General features: G+C 45.2%; 1 protein-coding gene across 1 annotated transcript in view; it reads right to left on the bottom strand.

Annotated features, from left to right (window-relative positions):
- Positions 1–24,785, bottom strand: part of DPT (dermatopontin) — a 53,910-nt gene that overhangs the window by 28,584 nt on the left and 541 nt on the right. The gene's annotated exons all lie outside the window — the stretch shown is intronic.

Raw genomic sequence — 24,785 nt, 5'->3', positions numbered from 1 at the left:
GCTCACAAGTATGTAGCCCCAAGCATCTTTTTGGGGTAATCAATGAAGAAAAAAATTAAAATATTGTTTACAAAGACATTTTGTGATCAATGTCTACAATATTAAATATACATCACAATATTAGATGCCACTACTGTCTTTTTAACTAACTAAAATTAGTTCCTGTGAGCAATATCAGACATTCACACGAGCGAAGCTGCAGGCAAGAGATAGTATAAAATACAAAAGTTTTTGGTGGTGTACAGTATAATTTGCATTTATAAGACTTGGATGGTAATATAATCATCAGACATAATGATATTTATTTATAAAGGCACTGGTCATAGATCATGACAAATCCTAAACATTATGATTAATAAATGTAGTTAGTAAAGTCCCAAACTACTGTATATGTAGAAAAAATAAAAATAATATTACTTGCTTGGCACAGAAACATATTTATTTACACAGTAAAATGGTGCTATTCACAGAAATGTGTTCGGCATTTTCATTTGTAAAATTTCTATCAGCCGATGTGTACGATTTGTGTACGATTTCCCTTGAAACTCTCCCCAGCACCTCTGCACACGATCTCCACATGATCTGCACACAATTTGGTGTCCAATCTTCAAACGATCTTCCTGCATCCAGAGTTTCACAGTGCATCGTGTCCTAGATTGTCAGATCTGCCCTACTGCTCGGCAGATCTGAAGATGCGATGTGCGACCAGCGGGGACGCGCATCGTGATCGTGAGTGGGGACTCACGATTTACTCACGATTTGGCCATATTTTACACGATCTGTCATTCCAATGTGTCGGAATCGGCCAGATTGGGTAAAATATCGCTATGTGTGTGGCCAGAATCAAGCTTGCAGTAATCAGCTCAAAATTATATTGCCTCATTATAACTCTGACATCTCTGAACAGCTAAGCGAAATGCCAATAAAACATTATGATCATGGGCATGTTATAATAGGTAAATGAGTAAGAAAATTCTGTGTTAACATCAATTTTAAAAACAGCTCTAATAATAAGTTTATCTCTTTTCCAATAGATGGCGGTGATGAGTTAAACATCAGCCGCTAGTCAACTGGTATTCCATACAGAACAAACAGTAAGCAAGTTATAACAATGTTTGGGTTTTGTATTGCTTAATTGGTGTTTGGACAGGTCATATCTTGCAGGAAATGGTTGTTGTTTGCTTATAATTTACTGCACCTACTGAATGAAACACGAGTTCTGGATGAAGAAATAATTTCTGCATCTGGTAGAAAGATAAGTGGAAGATGTTACATCTGTACAGTTGCCAGACACAATTAGAGGCTTTTATTTAATTAAAACAAAAGAAATAGAAATACATTTTTTATTTTCTCATATGTGTAATTTGCAAACGGATTAGCTAGAAGCAGGTTCTGTGCAGTTAGCATTAACTTTTGTCTTTCTCTACATCTTTATTAAATATAGCTCTCTAGTTATCAAGTTTACAATGCTGTGTTTTTCTTTGTGCCATCCATTTCTTTGTTAAAAAAAAATATATATTTTTTAAAAATCTATTTATACTTTCCTTTGATAGATAATTATAATTTTAAATTGTACAAATATCATAAGAATCTATTTAAAATGAATATGCTATGCAAGTATATTGCAACATACTGGGAACATACTGTATATATGTTATAGCGCCTGCCCCTCCTGGCTCCACCCTGCGCACCTCTCTGCTTTTCCTGTTTTCCCCTCAGGACACCACATTCTGATACCTTAAACTCACTTGCAGGAACACACACACATAAAGGGGAAGGGAAAAGCCACTTAATGATATAGAGGCCCGGTAACTTATGACCTAAACCTGGCTGTGGATAGTGTGGGTAAGTAAGTGGTTTGTTCTATATACAGCAATAGGAAAAGGTGTACTGTGGTATAATTGTGAAGCTTTAAGGCTTAAATGTAAAAAAAAGGTACCCTTGAAGCAGGACATAAACTGAAGAATACAATATCATATACCACATATTGAAGCCTGACAATATAATTTGAAATGCATTCATCTATTTAATAATATTAATAATAATTAGCAGTGTGACAATATACTGGTATTAACTCTTGGTGGTAGTTCCCCATGACCAGGACTGTTTTAAGACTAGAGGGGGCCAATGCGTAGGTGCCCGTGGGCCCCCTCCCGATGAAAAAAAAGCTGGCGCCAGATGTGCAAAGAAACAGAGAGACTCTAGCAGCTGTGACTGAGGGCCTGATTCAGGGTTGGGAATAACAACTGATCATCTTGGTGAAACCATGCTGCACTGCAGGTGGGGCAGATTTAAAATATGCAGAGAGATTTAGATTTGGGAGGGAGGTGTCCAAACTAACATGTAAATTGTAGAGTAATAATAAAGCTGTGCAGTATTTGTGGGCTACATGCAAAAGCAGCCAGTATTTACACTACATGCAAAAAAATTATGTATTTCCACCCCTTGCATTGCAACATGGTTTGTCCAGGTATACAGTTAATGCTATTTCTCTCTCTATTCCCAAATCTGAATCAGGCTCTGAGTCTTCTATGCTACCGCCATATTCCTGTTGAATACGTCAGAAATATGGGACCGGTGTCATAATTCTGAAGACATCATCGGAGAAGGTAGCGGGAATGGGTGCAGACATAATAAATACTGTATGCCGATGCTCATGACAATAACCCTAATATACAAGTTTATAGTCTTCATTTTTGAAGAATGTGTTGCAGTAATAAAATGGTCTCAACACATGGAAAGGTTTATAGCATTCCTCAACTAGTGTAGTGTACCCACTACACTACACTACACTACAGCAAAGTTGTCCCTTAAATGACAGTCACTACTGAGTTCTTTGTATGGTAAAATTAGGTGAGGTAGAAGCATACTTGCAAACTCTCCCTGATTGCCAGAGAGACTCCCTGAAATAGCAGCAATCTCCCTGTCTGCCTGAAGAGTCCAGCAATCTCCCTCATTGTACCTTACCCCCATTATATAGCTGTTATATACTAGAAAAAACAGAGATAGATAGCATTTCCCTGCATTGGTTATAGGGCACAATGATCCCTATGGCTAAATGCATTTTCTGAAAAGTATCTATCAGTGTGGTTTCATCAACACATAGATATTAGTAACTACTTTAGGGCTAATTTACATCTTTTTACATCAATTTTATGACACACCTCTCAGATGTAGCAGTACACGCCCACTTTAATGCGCACTCATAGGTGATGCTTTCACAATCTCCCTGAAATGTTTTTTCAAAAGTAGGCAAGTATGGGGAAAAGTAGTCCTAGCAGCATAAGGCAGTACAAGGAATGACCTCTTTTCCCTGAGGGAATATAGCTCTGGGTGTGAGGAGGTGTAGTGTTAGGCAAATAACTCACTCATTCAGTGAACAATGACCAGCTATGGAAACTTGTGGGGTCTGTTAATATAAATCAACTATTTGGAATGCCATGCAGTGGCTCTCCTTGTCATATGGCATTGTGCTGGGAGCAACAGTAATATCAGCAGCCAGGGGTGTAACTCCCAGAGACAATGGAGGCGCCTGCCTCCGGGCGCTAAGCCCTGAGGGGGCTCCTCCATCTATAGCATGCAGCACTTATGTGGTTCATAGAGATAAATGAGTGGGACCACTGCAGCAGTCACCCACTGCTGCTGCAGCACTGAAAGGCTCTATCCCCGGAGCCCCGCTAACACCTGCAATAGGGTATAGAAAGGCTCCCGCCTGATAACCCCAGACAGCGCTGCAGCAAGCAACGGTTCATACGCCACTGTTGTGCACAGTGAACTGGGACCCGAGATACTTCTCTGATCTCCTATCTCAGGGATCATCAGTACAGAGAGCCACCTGCCGGTGACCACTGATGCTGCATCACAACAAACGGTGGCTCACCAGCATATGTTGCTGCAGATTCGGCTGAAACTCGGTGAGTCTGTCTGACTCTAACCCACGAGCCGTTGTCACACAGAGTACCTGGAGCCCTGGAACAAAATGTACATAGGCATAATTGTAAATGAGTGTCTGTGCCTGATTCAGCGCTGCCAAGGCTAACCTTGTAAAAGCTACAGCGAAACACATGTTAGTGTCCTGCTGTGCATCAGATGTCACATGTACAAATTGTGAATACTGCATATATGTTTGTACTTATGCACTAACTTTAGGAGAACTATCCCTGCGTCATGATTTTGCAGGACCCTGGGGCGTAGCAGCGCTAAACATTCTCTCATATACAGTTATGCCTGATATGTAAATTATCATACACTTCTAATCCCCATAGAATCAAATTCACATATTCTATTTAAGTGAATATACAGTCAGGTCCATAAGTATTGGGACATTGACAGAATTTTCAGATTTTGGCCTCTATTCACCACCACAATGGATTTGAAATGAAACAAACAAGATGTGCTTTGACTGCAGACTTTCAGATTAATTTGAGGGTAATTACATCCAAATTGGGTGAACGGTGTAGGAATTACAACAGTTTCAATATGTGCCTCCCACTTTTTAAGGGGCCAAAAGTAATGGGACAATCAACTCAAAAGCTATTTCATGGACAGGTGTGGACTATTCCCTCGTTATTTCATTATCAATTAAGCAGGTAAAAGGTCTGGAGTTGATTCTAGGTGTGACATTTGCATTTGGAATCAGTTGCTGTCAACTCTCAATATGAGATCCAAAGAGCTGTCACTATCAGTGAAGCAAGCCATCATTAGGCTGAAAAATCAAAACAAACCCATCAGAGAGATAGCAAAAACATTAGGTGTGGCCAAATCAACTGTTTGGAACATTCTTAAAAAGAAAGAATGCATCGGAGAGCTCAGCAACACCAAAAGAGCCGGAAGACCACGGAAAACAACTGTGGTGGATGACAAATGAATTATTTCCCTGGTGAAGAAAAACCCCTTCACAACAGTTGGCCAAATCAAGAACACTCTCCAGGAGGTAGATGTATATGTGTCAAAGTCAACAATCAAGAGAAGACTTCACAAGAGTGAATATAGAGGGTACACCACAAGATGCAAACCATTGGTGAGCCACAAAAACAGGAAGACCAGATTAAAATTTGCCAAACAACATCTAAAAAAGCCATTACAGTTCTGGAACAACATTCTATGGACAGATGAGGCAAAGATCAACTTGTACCAGAGTGATGGGAAGAGAAGAGTATGGAGAAGGAATGGAACTGCTCATGATCCAAAACATACCACCTCATCATTGAAGCTTGGTGGTGGTAGTGTCATGGCGTGGGCATGTATGGCTGCCAATGGAACTGGTTCCCTTGTATTTATTGATGATGTGACTGCTGACAAAAGCAGCAGAATGAATTCTGAAGTGTTTCGGGCAATATTATATGCTCATATTCAGTCAAATGCTTCAGAACTCATTGGACGGCGCTTCACAGTGCAGATGGACAATGACCCGAAGCATACTGCAAAAGCAACCAAAGAGTTTTTTAAGGCTAAAAAGTGTAATGTTATGCAATGGCCAAGTCAATCCCCTGACCTGAATCCGATTGAGCATGCATTTCACTTGATGAAGACAAAACTGAAGGGAAAATGCCCCAAGAACAAGCAGGAACTGAAGACATTTGCAGTAGAGGCCTGGCAGAGCATCACCAGGGATGAAACCCAGCGTCTGGTGATGTCTATGCGTTCCAGACTTCAGGCTGTAATTGCCTGCAAAGGATTTGCAACAAAGTATTAAAAAGTGAAAGTTAGATATAGGATTGTTTAGTTTGTCCCATTATTTTTGGCCCCTTAAAAAGTGGGAGGCACATATAGAAACCGTTGTAATTCCTACACATTTCACCTGATTTGGATGTAATTACCCTCAAATTAAATCTGAAAGTCTGCAGTTAAATCACATCTTGTTTGTTTCAAAGCCATTGTGGTGGTGAATAGAGGCCAAAATATGAAAATTCTGTCAATGTCCCAATATCTATGGACCTGACTGTATATATTTACACACAAACACACACACCATATTTGTTTTCCCTTTGTTTGATTTTTGGGGGGGTCACCAAACTCTAACTTGCCTCCGGGCGGCTGGGATGAATTTACGCCCCTGTCAGCAGCAGAGACCTGAAATAACAGCAATGAAACAGGACATGCAGCAGACAATTCGATCACTCTTGGATTCTCCCTTGATCTTCGGGTTCTGTTAGGGACCTCTTATTTTCTTAGTGCTGGTGTGTTGGTTTTTCTATTGCTCTGGCTGTTTCTGTTTGTGCTTGTGGAGGACCTGGACCTGTGCCTCTCTTGCAGCAAGTGTAGGACTCCTGACAAGTAATTCTCTGACTATAGTAGACTCCTGGCATAACAGTCTTGAAGCCTTTCCTTACAGAAAGATGGCCTTTGTTCACCAAACTTTGACTGCAAGTGTAATAGCTCTGTTTGTTATTAATGCAGCTTGTTCCATGATACTGACCGGTGAATCTTTCTGCAAGGTGAAGTGTCGCTCTTATCTCTCACTTTCTAAGGTCTCTTTTTACTACAATCCGCATTAGTAATGCAGATTGTAGTGTGATACTAATGACTGAATTCTCATTGCGAATTCAGGCAATATCACAGGGATTTACTACAAATCCCTTGCAGGGACAGAGCTTGCGATAAATCTGTGTCCGTGCGAACCCACTCCACACACTTATCACGACCGTTGCTAAGCCCCGCCCCCCTATCGCGTACCTCACCTCCCTTAATTACACTTACCTGCAGTCATCGGTGCCCTGGTGATGTCCTCCGTGGCTCCGGTCAGCTGACATCCCATACTGCACTGGGTCTCAGTCAGGTGACGACCAGGCCTGCTGTCCCCGTTAGGGCGGAGCAGGAGTCTGGTAACTGGGGGAGACCCTGGATAATGCCACCTCCAGGTGGCGTTATTATCACAGGGCCTCCCTAGGTATCTTTTTCACATTTTATTTTTGGTAACCATGGTCGGATCACATTTCCCATTACAATTATGGGAAATGCGATCTGCTTACTAAAAATAAGTGATACTTAGGGGTTGGAGTAGAATTTTACGAATTCTACTCCAATTGCCCTATAATAACTATAGGTGATACTAAAATAATGTGAAAAGGGTGTGAAAACACCCCTTTTCACTTTATTTTAATCAAAATAATGTTAATAAATAGAGCCCAAAGTGTGATAAAAGGCCTGATTTGGAGATGGACGGAATTGCAATAGCAGTTACAACATTTGTAACAGCCACTTCTGCAAATTGATACTAATACTGTAGCCGATGGGCTTCCTACTGAGACGCGCTGTGGCTCTAATCCGACAATGTGCGCAATTAGTTGCACCAGTAATAGGGTAACCATCGGGATGCATGTGCTGTGAATCTTGGATGCATGCGCAGGATTAAAACATTAAGCAATTCCGTCCTCCTCTGAATCAGGCCCAAAGGTTCTGTTGCCTACTGACTATCGTATTTACACAACTCACACAGTCTGAGTTACCTGTCTTCCCCAGCAGCCCGTTAGCAAGGGTTGTGCAGGCTTTCTGCCGTAACTAGACTTGTTGGTGCCCTGTGCCAGAGAGAGCATTGGTGCCCCCCTCCCCCATTTTTTAAATAGGGACATAAGATAGTGCACCTGAAAAAGGGCCATGGCCTCATGGGGAAGGGCCAGGGAAGAGATAGGGGAGGCCAGGAGATGCTGAGGTTAAAAGAAGAGGAAGCTACAAGTGAGACTGATAATAAACAGAAAAATTTACAGGCCCAAACAGCGCTCCCTGCCCTGCGGTGCCATGGCACAGGTCGCACTACCCTAGTTTCGGCCCTGAGCAGGCATATAGACATTGTTTCTTCTCAGAGTTTGGCCTTGGACCCGTCTAACTACACGTTCTTCCTCCTCTTATTTATTACATTCTCTTCTGTGACTTTGGAGGCATCTGCCTTTTCAGCCTTCATACAGCATGGGGGTGCTGGAAAGTGTACATTTTAGCAGCTACACTGCACACTTCTGACTGGAACTGAGCCCACGCCACCATGTCATTCCCCACTGGAAAGCACTGGGTTTATGGATTACACTTGAAATAATACTGTTGCATGAAATTGCCTGTTGAATATTTTGAAAAAACTCAAAAACACACAAAGTAGAAAACAGCCGAGTTGCAGTGATTTCTTTTTTCCAGTTCTGCTATGGTCCTCAACTTGTACAAGTGTGACAAAATTTCCATTAATGCGCAAAATGCCAGTATTTGTGCCGGATCACCAGCCAGGGAGGAGTTGGGCAGAGTAACTAACTATGGAGTACAGGCACCATTGCACTTACTTCATGGAACCAATTTTTACTTTGAGGTGCGAGAATATAGAAATGAGAAATTGGTAGAGTGGGCACATTATAAGACACACATCTTGCTGTATTGATGGGCACATAGCCATTCCCATTTTCAAAAGGACTTGATTTTAGCACCAATCCTAACCCAGCATATACAGGGGTTTATGGGCCTGATTCAGAGCCTCTCGTAAGCGGCCGCTCGTTCGGTCTGAGCGATGTTCGCACAACTGCACATGCGTATGGGTCGTAATGCGCATGCGCACACCAGTCATTGCAGTCGGAAATCGAGCGCTCGCAAAACAGCGAGGGGCTGCAAGCCGGGATTTTTGTCAGTGTAAATAGATACACCTGGGTCCAGGGACCCGGGGATCCAACTCAGGTAGTTTGCAGGGTTGACCATGGGTCGTTCCTGTGTCACCCTGCAATGTAAATTGCACGATCCGGGTCACGATGACCTGGATCGTGCCGCATGCCGCCTTATTGGCCGGCTTCAGTGGTGCTTTGAGATGACATCATCTCCAAGCATCCACTGCAACTAGCGCCGGCTAAGCAGCACGGAACAGCGCATACCTCCCTTTCTCCCTGCCTCTGGATCGCTGCGGAGTGAGATAAGAGGGGAGGGGGAGGGAGGGGAAGAAGAGCTGCTCATCTGCACCGGAAGAGCCGGGCCAGTGGTAATCCTGCTCCAGTGTGAACGGTGCCCGGGTCGGCGCCTCAGTGTAAAAGGGGTCTGTCCCGGGTCTGAACCGGGTCAGAAATGTGTTCCAAATCCTGGGTCAGACCCAGGACATTGGTATAAAAGGAGTATTAGTAAATAAATCCTTTAATCTCATTCTATACATTTAATGGAGGCTCATTTCTAGAAACTCTTGGTTCAATGTAAAAAAAAACTTCAAACATGCAGAAGTGTAACAAGTAATAAGTGTGGTCACGACTTGCCAAGTCTGTCATAATTTAATTTGATTCATAAATAAGCTAAACCAAACAGTATTATAGGAGAATACCAAAAAATATTCATTTAATTAAAGCTGTGGTCCTAAGCATAGTAGTTTGGCCTTTTGATGTGACATTTAAACTTTTGCACAATGCTCCTCTCCGCATTTTTATGCTTTCCCAAAATAGCACTCGGTTTCCTTTCCAAATATATGATTGACTGCCAGAGATAGCTGCAGGGAAGGAAATGTAGCACTACCAACCCATGTTGTTAGAAGATCCAGCACCTGACGACACAATTGTTTTCAGCTGAAGCACAAGTGGTTGGGGGGGTGGAGGAGGTGGCGCAATTAGAGTGCTCTGGAGCACTTTTCTGGCAGCCGAACAAGGTGTTTAGGTATTTTATCAAGTGACTGTGCTAATTTTATGTTCCATCAGACAGGACAGTATGTACGGATCCTCTGTGATCTGCACTGTGACACTGGTAACAATACCATGTCCAAGGTACTGTGGATTCCTGGTAGAAAATGGACTCATGTATATGTAGATGTGGAGATGTACTCCAGTGCAGTAACCAGCACTGGTATCAAGTGTCTGATCCCAGCACCAGAATAGAGAGGTGTGCAAGGAGATGTGTCCCTAGCGGGACACATCAGTGGGCAGTGCTGGGACAGTATGTTTGTCCCAAATGCTGTCCGAGTAAATAGCAGCAGCGGGTGAGACTTAGCTTGGGGTGTGAGCTGATTGAAGCTCGCCACCTGGTAGCCTTGATGCGGCACCAGTTTGAATATGGTGCCTGCCATGGCATGCTAATCGCGGTCAGCCAATTGCGGCTAGCCGCGCCATGGCCCAACCTGCCCACGTAACGTGGAAGAGCCAATTTGGCTGCGGCAGTCCAGTACCCCAATTGATATGTTTGGGCATCAGGCCCAGTTAATTGTAAAGTGTCCCGCTGGTAAACCTGGGCAGCAGGCGCAGTTAAAAGGATAGAGTGTGGGCAACTTTTTGCTCTCACCCTCCGGTAGTATCCTTTCCCTCTCAAGGGAAAACTGTCAGGCACCCACTTCCCTAGCGTTGCTCACCAGCAGTTGCCATACCCCCAGCATTAGAGAAGGAGCTGGCCAGCTCTCTGTAGGCAGGTAATAAAAACATTTAAAGAAACAGTGTCATTATTTAACATTGTGATCTGTAATTATTAGGAATGCTATATCCGTGCAGAGTAACTTTGCTAGAATAAACTGTGTACTATAGGTTGTGTTAAAGAGTTGAGGGTTGTTGTTAATATACATAAGTGTAGTAGTGTGACACATCATAGTTTAGGATAGGGATCTGTATGAGAGTGAGTGGACAAAGATCAAGGAAAGTCACAGTGAGAACCATCAGTGTTTGTTTGTATATCCCTGTCTATGCACTCCAATCTACAAACCAAGGGAGGGACCTTCATTATGGGCATTTAGATTGAAAAAGTCCTGGGACCGGGGCGAAACGCGTTACTGCCCTCTGTCCCATTGACACTCCTGCTGTCTCCGGCCTCATGCTACCAGTACCTGTCCTGCACCTGCCGCTTGTCCTTGTGGTGTGGGGATTTCTAACAAGTCGCGGCCGCACCTTCTTCCACACGCTCCATCTGTCCCCAACACCGCTACAGGCTCTGTCCATCCAAATGGCTCTCTCACACCACATGTGAGTCGGACACGGAGTGAATACCGGATCACCCTACTAGCCTGAGACCTCCATGCTGGTCGCCTCTCATTATTTCACCTTCTATAGACCTACCATTGTGATGCTCCAAGGTTACCTCCGTATACAGCGGCTTGTGGTAACATCTTCAGTTCCGTGTCATTCACTCTACACGGACATCATTACAGCACAGTGGACACTTTGTTACCAACACAGGTACTATTTATTCACTTCTGAGTCACAATATTGCAACTGTTGCACTTGACTGTTTATCAAGTTACAAACTATAGATGCATTGTCCGGGACACAGTACAGCTTGACAACTTTATACAATTCAATCATTACTATTTTTATTATTTGTATTTATTTATGTGTTTCATCTTTTACCTTGCATATTTATGTTATGTTTTATGTATATCTGATTATTTATTAGATATTTGTATATTCTTTAATTAGCGCGGTATTTCCTCTTTTTATGCCCTCCAATGAGCCATGCACTCCAGTGCAATGTTGAGTTTCATCTGGTGGTCAAGTACCCATAGGTGCAAAAGTGCCCATAGGTGAGACTCGGGATCTGAGACCACAAGTGCCAGTGTTGATTTTCACATAAACCGGATCCTTGCATGTGAGTGGTTCCCTGTTCGATAGAGCATGTGAGTCAGCTTGTGGAAGAACAGCTCTCACATCCTCTCTTTCTCCTAGACCTCCTCCTTCGTGTCAGAATCCAGTTTCGACGCAGCAGGCGACACCATGCATGTCCCTCTTACACAAGTTTGAGAGTAAAAAGGACAAAGTAGTCCATTTCCCGCAAATGATAGGCCAAAATATACAAAATGTTCAATATGACCTTAATACTTTGCCGGATTTACACTGTCGATACAAACTACCCTAAAGTATGTGGACTCCTCCCTATTGGAGAAGTATCTTCAAAGCTTCTATATCATGCTAGCCCTGGACATGCCAGGATACCAAATAATTATTAATTACGCCAGCTGTCCCCTTCAACCTTGCTCATTAGACCACAGGTTCTCAAACTCGGTCCTCAGGACCCCAAACAGTGCATGTTTTCCAGGTCTCCTCACAGAATCACAAGTGAAATAATTACCTCCATCTGTGGATCTTTTAAAATGTGTCAGTGAGTAATGACTACACCTGTGCACCTGCTGGGTGACCTGGAAAATATGAACTGTGCGGGGTCCTGAGGACCGAGTTTGAGAACCACTGCATTAGACTTTGCAAATCCACAGTGGCTCACGAGTGCAAATTAGCTTTTTTGATTTTTTTAACAAGTTCTAACATTTAAAAAATTCCTATGAATCTTAAAACTTTATAACTGATTTACTGAACTGGTTCGAGACTCGAACAGTGACCCCCAGTTAATTGAATATTGTGCCACCTCACAGCTGGGTCCAGATTGAAACATGTCTTGATGACAGCTTCCCTGTTTGGTCTACTCAGATCAATTAGGTCTGTTCTGTCAAGTAACTATCCTATTTTCTGATATTCCTGCCAAACTTGGTATTATAGCATTGTCAGTTCCAGAGGTGGGGCTGCAGCTCAGTCCAAAATTCAAATAAGGGATAGAGCACCATCAGGGTAATTTGTTATCTAAAATATGAAATGAGTACAATACTGTTGTTGTCATCCATACATCCATAGGCTGATAAATAGCATATCCAATAAATGCTTTGTGTATTTTAAATCAATAAATAGAATGCTCTCCATTTTGCATAACTGGTCCCGAATATTTTATGTATTCTATAGAATTCACTAGAATGTACTCTGGGTCTTATTCAGGTTGGATTGTTTGTGCTCTGTACATGCATATGAATCGCAGTGTACATGCACGAACCGGCCGCTGTGATCAGGAAGCCATCGCAGTGAGCACGCGGTGACTTCAATGGTGGGAACTGCTCATTGGCTGAGAGGCGGAAGGATCGCCTCTCTCAGCCATTGAGCGCTCAGTGGCGGGGTTTCCATAGTGTTACCCTGCCACTGAGCTCTCATTCGGGAAGTACTGCCAAATCGTGTAAAAAATCACATCGTGTATGGGCACCTTTAGAGGCATTTCAGCCCATTGATGTTTGACCAGATCCCACAATGCAATTGGTAAAATTAGCATCTACCATAACATACTTTCCAGGTCTTCGCACACATTCGTCTTGCAATGCAGTTAGATGATGCATGCCAGGATCTTTTGAATTTGAAACCCAGAGCTTGTTGTTGGTCACTTCTATTAGAGAAACTTTAAACTGGAAAACATTATTCATTCACATTAATCAAAGTATAACCAACAGGGAGCAGGGATTTGTGTAATCTACAGGAGATCGGTATCATATGATAAACAACTGATATGCATAAATAGGCCTTATATATATTTAGCACTAAAATTACTTATCCTTTCACACAACAGTTCTTCTGAATTATCCATTTCGATTATGACTTTGGGATATGACAGGTTTCAGCTTGAAAATGCTGTGTGAATCACTGGTTTTGTGGAAAGCAGAAACACCCCTGCAATGGCTGAGTCATTGTGTGTGCTAACTCACATCTTAGCTTACTTCTGTTGTACAAAAAACAATATATACAGTATGTTATGAGTTTAACTTTATATAAATGACATAGGGCCCATTATGCACGCAATCGGCCGGTTGTTGCGTTCTGCACATGCATATGCATCACAGTGCACGAACCAACCACTGCAATCAGGACTACGCAGACCCATCGCAGAGCGACTGACAGGAAGCACCATTCGGGGGTGGTGACAGGGGGGTGGTCGGCGATACGCAGGTGTGCCAGTGCATTTGAACACCGTTACAGGGACATGCATAAATTATCCACTGCAGCTTGGGGACCCATAGCGTGCGATGAAGTTAGCAATTCCTGAGTCTGAGGTCTGAGCTTGTGCAAGAGTGCGTGAGGCTCCGATGATACTCGATAGTACGGATGGTTTTGCAGTCTTGCTGAACATTACAGATGTATGTAAGGTAAGGTGGGCATCCTTGTGTTGTGCTGCAACGGCATAGTGGATTAGCATATTATCGCAGTGAGACTGCGTGGCGTAATCACTCTTGCAGTTGCGATCGGCAGTGAACCAGGACCACAGTTTGGAATTCAATTAATTTAATAATCACCCTTTAAACAAACTGGATTTCATCTGGTGAATCCATAAGAGAGACCCTGATCTCCCTGATATGGTAAATAAAAAAAGAATGATATAAATTTGCCAATGGTAAATGCCACCTTATTCAATTTACACCCATACTAATCATATGCTGCTCAGTATGTTTTGCATGTACTTACATTAATACATTTGGAATCAAAGCCGAGAGCAATAATGTTAGCAAGCCACAAAAAAAATACCATATATTAATTTTGTTTTATCTAACTACTACAGTGCTACAGTAGCTGCCCAATAGTCCAGAGACAACCAAACACTCTCCGGACGCTGGTCTCTGCTGCCAAATGAATGAGGTATGACTACACAGGAAACCAGAGCCGTCACTAGACATTTTGGTGCCCTGTGCTAGAAAACGCATTGGCGCCCCCCCACCCCCACCCCCTCGGCCAAAAAAAGGGACATGGTCTCACAGGGATGGGACACAATAGTAATCCCAATTTAAATGACACAACACAGTATTGTCCCTTAATCACGTTACACCACACAGTAGTACTCCTTATATATTCCACACAGTAATGCCCCTTACACGTTATACCACCCAGTAATCCCCTTTTACATTATTTCACACAGTAATGCCCCGTACGCATTCTGTTACACAGTAATTCCCCTAACACATTATGCCACACAGTAATGCCACTCGCAGTTACAAGGAGAAGGTTGGAAAGTTGAAGGGTGTAGGGGTATAACACTTGCATTGGGGGCAGTTACAGGGTGTAGCGGGGCAGTTACAGGATGCATAGGTGCAGATGTACGTGGGTGCACTTATTGCATGCAGGGGTATAGTTGCATGGATGTGGGTGCAGGGGTGTCACATGCATGGGTGATAGTTACACGGTGCAGGGTGGGAGTTACAGGATGCACTTATAGGGTGCAGGGGTGTAACTTGCATGAGGGCGATTACAGGTGCAGGGGTGTCACTTGCATGGGTGATAGTTACACGGTGTAGGGTGGGAGTTACAGGATGCAAGGGTGTAACTTGCATGAGGGCTATTACAGGGTGCAGAGGTGGCAGTTGCATGGGTGCAGTAACAGTGTGCAATGGTGATAGTTGCAGGTAGGGCAGTTGCAGGGTGTGGGGGTTTCAGCTGCAGGGGGAACAGTTACACTGTAAAGGGGTGGAAGGTCCAGGAGTGGCACAGGGTCCAGGGGTTGTAGTTACAGGGTGCAGGCATGAATGGAACTGCGGGGGGCATCTGTGTGCAACCATTTATTACTAGATGTCAGCACCCTCTCCCTAGCCCTGTACTAACCCCCCTTTCTTTGCTCCATCTCTACCTGCTGCTTCACCATTTGGCTTTAGTGGCCAGGGGAGAGAGGGTTACTTACTACTGCTGCTGCTGTAGAGGGAGGAAATGGCCACACAGTTCTACAGGAGCCAGGAGGAGACCGGAGCTAAAGATGATGCACCACCTATGTGGTGACTGGAGGAGCTTTGTCTTGTGAGCGCTCCTCCGCGCTGCGGACTGTTGACAGGTGCTGGGCTGGCAGGCTGCCAGTGCCTGCTATAATAGCCGGTAAATGACATGTGACTCGGGGGCGGGGCTATAAACACCCTTCGGCCCCACACAGTCCGGCTGGCCAGTGCCTTTGAGAAGGAGCTGAGCCACCGGGCGGCGGGCGCTCCGCTAGTAACAATATACAAGCGGGCGTCAAGCAAATAGATATTGCCGATGTGGCCGGTTCCGCCCCCAGAGCAGCTGCGCTCTGTGCGACGGCATCGGCTGCACCATCCTAGCTACAGCCCTGCAGGAAACAAACAGGGCTTAGAAGAATATCTAGCTCATCACATTGGCATACAGCTCATACTGCACAGACTAAGGGCCCGATTCAACGCAGTACGCAATTTTGCAGCATCTGCGGCCTCATTGCATGCTTGGAAATAAATGCAGATCTCCTCCTTTATGTACAGTTGGCCACACCTATGGCACCGCTCCCTATACATCTGCTTGTTGAAGTAGCCGATATCACTATCCGCATCCATTTGCACAAGTCCTACCCTTGGTATCAGAGATCCGTCTGATGTCTGACATATCTCTACGTACACACCACTCTGAATAGCCCGCAATTCTGTCGAGACATCCATGACACATTTATCCTACATGCAACTGCCCAGTTGTCACCTACCCACTAACCTGTAACTGGAAATGCGGCTGAGATGCATACAACTCTGAATTGTCCATAGTTGCTCACCATATGCAAGCTTTGACGCAAGCACAAGTTCTTCATCTGCAGAGAGGACTTGTGTGCAAATCTAAGTCAGCCCCTCTAAATGTGCCACATTATATTATCCCCTCTGTCCTTTCCCATATAATGATTACCAGTCGTCACTCACGTTATCTCCGTTCACTTTTACTTATTGACTGCAATAACATGTGTAGCTGGGAAACAGTCGGGAAGCCGATGGATGGAATCCCAACCGCCGGCTTCTCGACTGTATAATCCTGGCTGGGGTAAATGACAGGCGTCGAAATCCCGACACCTGTGACCATGACCGGCCCAAGCCTGATTTTTTTTTGAGGATGAAAGCACTGGGTGACAGGGAGAGGATGAAGATAGGGAGAGGATGACAGCACTGGGTGACAGGGAGAGGATGACGATAGGGAGAGAATGACAGCACTGGGTGACAGGGAGAGGGTGACGATGGGCAGGGCCGGCCCTAGCCCAAATTTTTTGGTAGGCAAGTATATTTTTTGGCGCCCCCCTATGCAGTGCCCCTTTTACAATGCCACCGGTAGTGGTCCCCCCTGTGCAGTGCCCCTTGTGCTCCAAGTAGTATTCCCCTTATATAGTGCCCCCAGTAGTAGTCCCCCTATGCAGTGCCCCCAGTAGTGGTACCCCCTATGCAGTGCCCCTTTTACAGTGCCCCCGGTAGTGGTCCCCCCTGTGCAGTGCCCCTTGTGCCCCCAGTAGTATTCCGCTTATATAGTGCCCCGGTAGTACTCCCCCCCCATGCAGTGCCCCCAGTAGTGGTACCCACTATGCAGTGCCCTTTATATAGTGCCCCAGTAGTGGTCCCCCCCCTTGTAGTGCCCCTAGTAGTAATCCCCCCCTTGTAGTGCCCCCAGTAGTAATCCCTCCCTTGTAGTGCCCCCAGTAGTAATCCCCCCCTTGTAGTGCCCCCAGTAGTATTCCCCCCCTGTAGTGCCCCCAGTAGTTACCCCCTGTAGTGCCCCCAGTAGTATTACCCCTGTAGTGTCCCCAGTACTATTACCCCCTGTAGTGTCCCCAGTAGTATTACCCCCTGTAGTGTCCCCAGTAGTATTACCCCCTGTAGTGTCCCCAGTAGTATTACCCCCATAGTAATCCCCCTTGAAGTGCCCCCAGTAGTATTACCCCCTGTAGTGTCCCCAGTAGTATTCCCCCTTGTAGTGCCCCCTGTAGTGTCCCCAGTAGTATCCCCCCCCTAGTAATCCCCCTTTGTAGCGCCCCCCAGTAGTATTCCCCCCTGTAGTGTCATAAGTAGTATTCCCCCCTAGTAATCCCCCCTTGTAGCGCCCCCACAGTAGAGACGTAATGAAAATTAAAAAAAACCCACTTACCTGAAACTCGCTCCTGGTCCTGGTCCCGCCGCCGATCCCAGCTCCTCCGTCCGCCGCTTTGCATTATGGGAGCGACATCACGTCATGACGTCACTCCCATTACCCACTGCGGGAGCCGGAAGATGTCCGGCTCTGGCAGTGGGAGCAGCAGCCGATGAGAGTCTGTCTGACTCTCATCAGCTGCTAAAGCAAACACACAGCTGCCGGCGCCGGCGGCTGTGTGTTTGTGCTGTGTAGCGCTGACCGAACTCCGTCACAGAGACACAGTCTGCACCGCGGCCCGCGTGGTACGCAGCTGAGGCGCCCTTCACTATGTGGCGCCTTACGCAGCTGTGTACCATGCGTAATGGGAGAACCGGCCCTGACGATGGGGAGAGGATGACAGCACTGGGTAACAGCAGGGAGAGGGTGACAGCACTGGGTGAGAGGGAGAGGGTGACAACACTAGGAGACAGGGAGAGGGTAAGAGCACTGGGTGAGAGGTCAGCATCACTAGGTGACAGGTAAAGGGTGACGACAGGGAGAGGGTTACTTAAGAAAAGGGTGAAAGCAGTGGGTGACAGGGAGAGAATGACCAATGGGTGACAGGGACAGGGTGACAGCCATACAGGGTATATCAATTTCCTTACCTGGGGGCAGAACTGCAGCGCTCCTCCTCGGACCTCATTTAACGCTGGTGGTGGTAACGTGATCATGACATCAGATCTCCGACGTCCAGTACAGCCTCAGAGAGAGAGGAAGCTGGGGTTGGAACGTGAAAAGGGGAGGAGCGGAGGAGAGCGCGGCTCCTCCTCCCCATCCAGCTCTTGTAACTAAGCTGTGTCACTCTGGGGAGACAGGCACTGGCAGCTGACTGCACAGCGGCATATAATGAGTCAGTGTGACTCATTGTAATGCCGGCACCTGGCGGCTGTGTGGGACTACAGTGGGACACAGGAGATGATGTGGCCGCCCTTCAAGCTTGGTGCCATACGCGGATGCGTACCTGGCGTAATGGGCCGGCCGGCCCTGCATACACATGTGTATACGTATATACAGGATGTATGTATTATATACCTCACATTTTTATTTGCTACTGTAAATCCCAAAGATGGGGCATGGCCTAACTACAGCTATATCTATCTACAGATATAGATATATCTATGTTATATATCCTCACCAAAAATAATATGCCTCTAGGCTATCATATAGCTGTATCTATATATCTATCTATAGGGCTTAAACATGCTAATGGTGTGGTTTTATAGATATAGCTATATCTATAAAACCACACTATTGCCATGTTTAAGTCCTATAGATAGATATACCTTTATGATATGATACCCAGCGGTCAAATTACTTTTGGTGATATATATCTTATAGATATATATTTATAAAAACTCCATTTGCAGGTTTAAGCCCTGCCCCAGGGCCAGGCCAGCACCTCATCACTTGATTTGAGTATTTTTCTGCGAGTGCGACACACACTGCCAGTGTTATAATACCAACTTACCAGCCAGGCAGGATGTGGATAAATACCCTACCCATCATTCCCGAATCCCGGTGACAGCGCCTGGAGACCCTGGCGCTCCAGCCCACAGTACTGTACTGAGTGACAACACAACAGATATGCTGGCCATACACAGGACGATTTTTCACACGATTTGGGCACAGGTTGGACAGACCAATCTTATGAAAATATGTGTATTTTGTGTCTTCTGCGACCCCGATGCGCGTCCCCGCCATCGTCTAGTTGGATCGCAGATGAAATGGTTTTGCAGAGAGACCTACTATCTTTTGAGTACAACCTGATTCACTTATATGCATCTTATCCTATGATCTTAATTATCAATCGTACACCATTTGACCACATTTTATGAAGAATTTCAAGGGAAATCGTACAACTGATCTTACCAACTTTGAATCTCACTGTGTATGGCCACCAATAGATTGGCGCTGGCGCCCCGCCAATATAGCTACTCGCAGGGCCAGCAACAGAAACCTGGGGCCCTGTGCACTGGTGTCTCCAGGGGACCCCCTCTACCACCTTCGGTCCCACTACCCTCAACCATCACAAGCACATATCCCTCCCCTGATTCCGCTAGTATATGAATGTTGATATAAATGCACAGAGTTCGGCACTCCAGCTGTGAAGAGCAGTGTAGATGCCCAGGTACCTTCCGAAAAATAATAAACAAATGCAGAGAAGATGGACGGCACTCATGGGACTTTTACAAGAAAAAAAATCACCACACTGTCATAGCATAAGTGTGTCTGACGTTTCCACTTCTGAAGAAGGTTATTAAGGCAAAAACGTCAGAAACACTTATGCTGTGACAGTGTGGTGAATTTTTTTCTTGTAAAAGTCTCCAGAGGGCCATCCACCTTTTCTGCATATTGTATGTGTATATGTGTGTGTGTGTGTGTGTGTGTATATATATATATAAATATATATATATATATATATATATATATATAATATACACACACAACATATATATATATACAGTATATATACACACACACACACACACACATATAAATAAACCAAATAAAGTAAACGTCGACTTACCATAAAATTGTCTCTCAGGGAAGGATGCCTGCAGTCTGCAGAGCAGACACTGGTGGTACTGCTGCTATACTTGCTGCTTGGGCTTACACTGCAGCAACTTCCCTTGCCTCAGTCTGCTCTTCAGCCTCCTCTTAGGTGGCCGCGGCTAGCCCCTTGATAGTGGATCCAACACAGAGCCGCAGCCAGTCGCATTGGGGACAGGTAAGGCAGTTCCCTGAGGGAAGCCTCCGGCAGTGGGGCATGGTTGTCTCCACACCTCCACTAGACCACCAGGTTTTAGCAATGGGGCGCTATTAATCAGCGATGGCCATGTCCCTGGTGGGTTAAGCCACACGGGGGAGGATAGCATTCCCTATTGGCCCCTCTCCATCTCTTGGCTCGTCCCCTCAGGTTATCGGTAGTGGATCCCCGGGCAGACGAAGGAGGCAGGGACAGAAGGGCCGGCGCAGCGTTGTGCGTAATCGCACCGCAGCGTCATCAGGCTCAGTAATTGATATGTCACGAGCAGTCAGGGGAGGCGCCACTCACGGGGGAGGAGTTACTGGGAGGGTTATTCGGGCCTGCAGCGGCCACCCTATACAAGCCATCGGATGGCCGCCCATTAGGACCGCGGTGCAGCTGTGGCTATTGTTTACAAATCAGCATGGTCGCGGCCACGCCGCCCTTCACTATGTACCATGCGTAATCATAGAACCGGCCCTGCCTGTCATTTTTCCTACACCGGGAGACCGACACCCGGCTTGCCAATCGAAGGTTAGCTGGACGACGGGCACGGACAGTCCGGTGGGTTAGGTTTAGGGTTCCCGGGGAGGGACTTAGGGTTAGGCACCCCCCCGGGAGGTTAGTTTTAGGTTAGGGGAAGGGGGGGTTAGGGTTAGGCATCCCCCGGGGGACTTAGGTTCAGGCGGCGGGGAAGGGGAGGGTTAGAATTAAGCATTTAGAGGGGGGATTAGGGTTAGGCACTTAGGGGGGAGGTTAGGGTTAGGAACCCCTAAGGGAGGGTTAGGGAATAGCATTGTTTAGTGAATACTTACCTTGCGACGATCAGAATTTTCATCCTTGTCGGGCTGCCGCTGTCAGGATTTGAACCGCCGGCCATACTGAGTCCATGTAGCTAACATATCGCTAGCACTTATATACAATTCCCAGAAAGTATATATTATAAATGGGAATAAATTACTGGTGTATACATTTTAAATGGTTCTCAGAAATATCGATAATTTTAAAAGATAACCCCAATCCCTGAAGCCATGCATATAAGTAGGTTAATAAATTTTAAAGTATTACAGTCTGTTTACAGATCAATATATGATTTGTCACTGAAAGATAATTCATAGACTGAATGTAGCAGAGGAAGATTGCGGGGTAAATGTAATAGCCTTCGAGCTGCAGGATTTCTGTGATTTAAAAGTTGCTGCTTTAAATATAGCAACTCACTCGCCAAAGTCTCACAGCTATTACATTAACCTCTGCATGTTCTACAGTATATGCCTAACAGTGTACATCTTCCTGTGAGTCACTGCAGGTCTCATCCAACCCTTGCTGCAATGTTTCTCTACTTCTCCTTGCAAGCCTAGTATACAAAATACACAGAAACAACAATATCACAGAACCAAACAGATATACAGTAGGGCCATATTAATTATCACTTCATTTCTACAAAAGTAAGCGAAAATGAACATTGTCACCTACTTTTGTAGAAATGAAGTGTCAGGGCTATTCATAATAAAGGTAATGCAGGAGATATCTCAGATATCTCCTGCTAACTTTTCACTCCTGATCTGGCCCGCTGTCCCCATACATGAGTATGGAGACCTAAAGTAATAAAAATGCTTGACTGTGGGCAGGGCCGCCATCAGGGGGGGGACTGCCGGGACTGGAGTCCCGGGCCCGGCCTCTGGCTGCACCAGGGGGGGGGGCCCGCCGGGGCCCGTCCGCTACCACACCTTTGCAGAGCCTGCAGCCTGAATTACCCCCTTGAAGAGAGGGAAGAGGGCCCTGCCGCCGCTGCTACCGCCCGCCGACCCATCCCCGTTACTACTGATGGAGCTAGAGGAGGCAGCCCGGCCCGCTCGGGCCACTCCTCCACCAACTTATAGTGGCATAGTCTGACTCCAAAACAAGCTTTCAATAAAGCTTGTTTTGGAGTCAGCGCGTGTGACGTCATGACATCACGCACGCCACCGGAGGACAAGGTCGACGTCGGAGGAGCCGGTGATCAAGAAGAGGAGTTGCAGTGGACCGTGGAGGAAGTAGCCGCCGCCGGATCTCATCGCAAACAAGGTAAGTGGGGAAATTGCGCACAATAACCGGGGGGGGAGGTAATAAAAAAAAGGCAGGAGTCGGACCGTGGACGCACTGCTGACCGTGCACAGACTGCATTCAAGGGGGGGAGAGTGAGGTGCATTCAAGGGGGGGAGAGTGAGGTGCATTCACGGGGGGGAGAGTGAGGTGCATTCAAGGGGTGGAGAGTGAGGTGCATTCAAGGGGGGGAGAGTGAGGTGCATTCACGGGGGGGAGAGTGAGGTGCATTCACGGGGGGGGGAGTGAGGTGATATATATATAAAAAAAAGGCAGGGCGCGCCGTAAACAGACTGCATTGAATAATGGGGGGGGGGGCTCTGTCTGTTCTGTCAGTCCCGGGTCCCATAATTTCTGATGGCAGCCCTGACTGTGGGAACATTTGCCATCTTCAGATGCCATTTGCTCCCGTAACCCCGCTCCTTCCCTATGGAAAGGAGTCCCGGGTTATCCGCCCCTGTCTGGCTCTTTTCACCGGACGCAGGGGCTTTGTGCGCCTGTGTGAACCCTAGTTCATGCAGACGCACTAGCACTGCCGAGTCAGACTTGGCAGATCTAATTTTCACTGCTACAAAACTATCAGTGAAAAGATTCAAGGAGACAGATAATTGTCGGATCAGCTGTCTCGGGCGTTCACCATGAGTATGAATGTTAATTATTGGGGGCCACCCAGCCCCCGACAATTAACATAATAAATATGGCCCATAAACACAGATCACTATCTTTCAGTGGTCTATGTACTTAGCCTTGGAGAGAGATAAAGTGGGTGGAGATAAAGTACCAACTAATCAGCTCCTGTCATGTTACAGGCTGTGTTTGAAAAATGACAGGAGCTGAATGGTTGGTACTTTATCTAAACCCACTTTATCTCTCTCCAAGGCTTAGTACATAGACCTCTCAGTAGGGACTTACCAGATAAGACAAATTTGATGTTAATATTGGAGGAGGAGGAGGAGGGGGTGGTTAGTGTAATATTAGACACAGGAATTAATACAAACCTCTGCAAAATATAAAACGCAGATAATCATCCATAGCTGTAGCTAAAAGGTCTCACAATCCTAAGAACGCAACAAATGATACAAATGTTCATAAAATAGCAATGTATTGCTTAATGGCCATTTATTTCTAAAGTGGAAGAATGTAAGTGAGAGAAAAGAAACTCTTCAACAACAAAAAATATAATTTGTTATATATTAAAATAAATTATTTTCATTAGTGTTTGCTCATAAGGTCATAAATATTTGTCACAAAATGGTTGTTATTTCTGCAAACATCATTAGTGATGGAGCAATAGAAACGTCATAACAAAGGGGATGAAGAAAGTATGATGTTATGTTGCCTATTGTGTAAATACTCTGAGACAAAAGAAAAAAACATACTCCTAAGCATATGTGCTAGAGTAGTAGTTTTGGTTTATATGAACAGTATGTAGTCCCGTATTGGTAAAGGAGAAGCATTGTCAATAAAATGGTCAAAAAGTTGGGATTATATTTTGTATAAGAATAATGTTTATCTTTATGAAAGTTACTTCATTGTTTCATTTACAAGAGACAAAGCATACGTTATGGATTACATTGTCATCAATCAGAGCCAACAGGTCTACAAAAAGTACATTACTTCGGGATTGTGTATATAACCATCACATGATTAGGCCATTAGTAGTATTTAGGGTTTTAGGACTAAAACAATATTAACTTCTTTAGATTAATTTAATAAAAATATCCATTAAAACTGCCTCCTGACAGCAGGGGCTACCAGTCCTACAATTGTCACTATGCAGTTCTTGACGTCAAGTTGATGTACAGTATACTGTACACTGGAATCACCTGCAGATTAAACAGTGCCAATCCTAGCATGTCAGATGAACAGGGGATTGGTGCATTAGTAAGGTCCTCTACCAGATAATCATTATTTTTAAATAGTGAACAAAAAACAGCACACATAATTACTGGTGGTAAATACGTAAAAGGATTATATACTATTATTTACTAAAACTAACTTTAATCTGGATAGTACAAATAGGCAATGACAGCAAGGGGTTTATGTACTAAGCGGTAGCTTTGCTTATTGGCAGTTTTGGCTGTGGGATTTAAAAGGGCAATAATATTCAATGCATCAGGATTTAGGTATGCATCGAAGGTCCCAGAAAAGGTGTCATGGCCTGATGGCAAGGGACATGGTCTTGTGGGAAAGCCACGAGCCACACCCCCATTTTCATAATGCTGGGGGCATGCCCAACGCTCCGGGAGCTGCAGCTGGGAGGTATGATATTTTTGCCCTTTTAAAGCTCATGGACAGAACCACCAATAAGCAGTAAGTTTTTAAAAACA

Source organism: Taudactylus pleione, unplaced genomic scaffold (assembly GCF_031769625.1).
Source record: "Taudactylus pleione unplaced genomic scaffold, aTauple2 ptg000374l, whole genome shotgun sequence".
Classification (NCBI taxonomy): Eukaryota; Metazoa; Chordata; class Amphibia; order Anura; family Myobatrachidae; genus Taudactylus; species Taudactylus pleione.
Note: the sequence above shows the minus strand (reverse complement) of the source record. Positions and strands in the feature narration are given on the sequence as shown.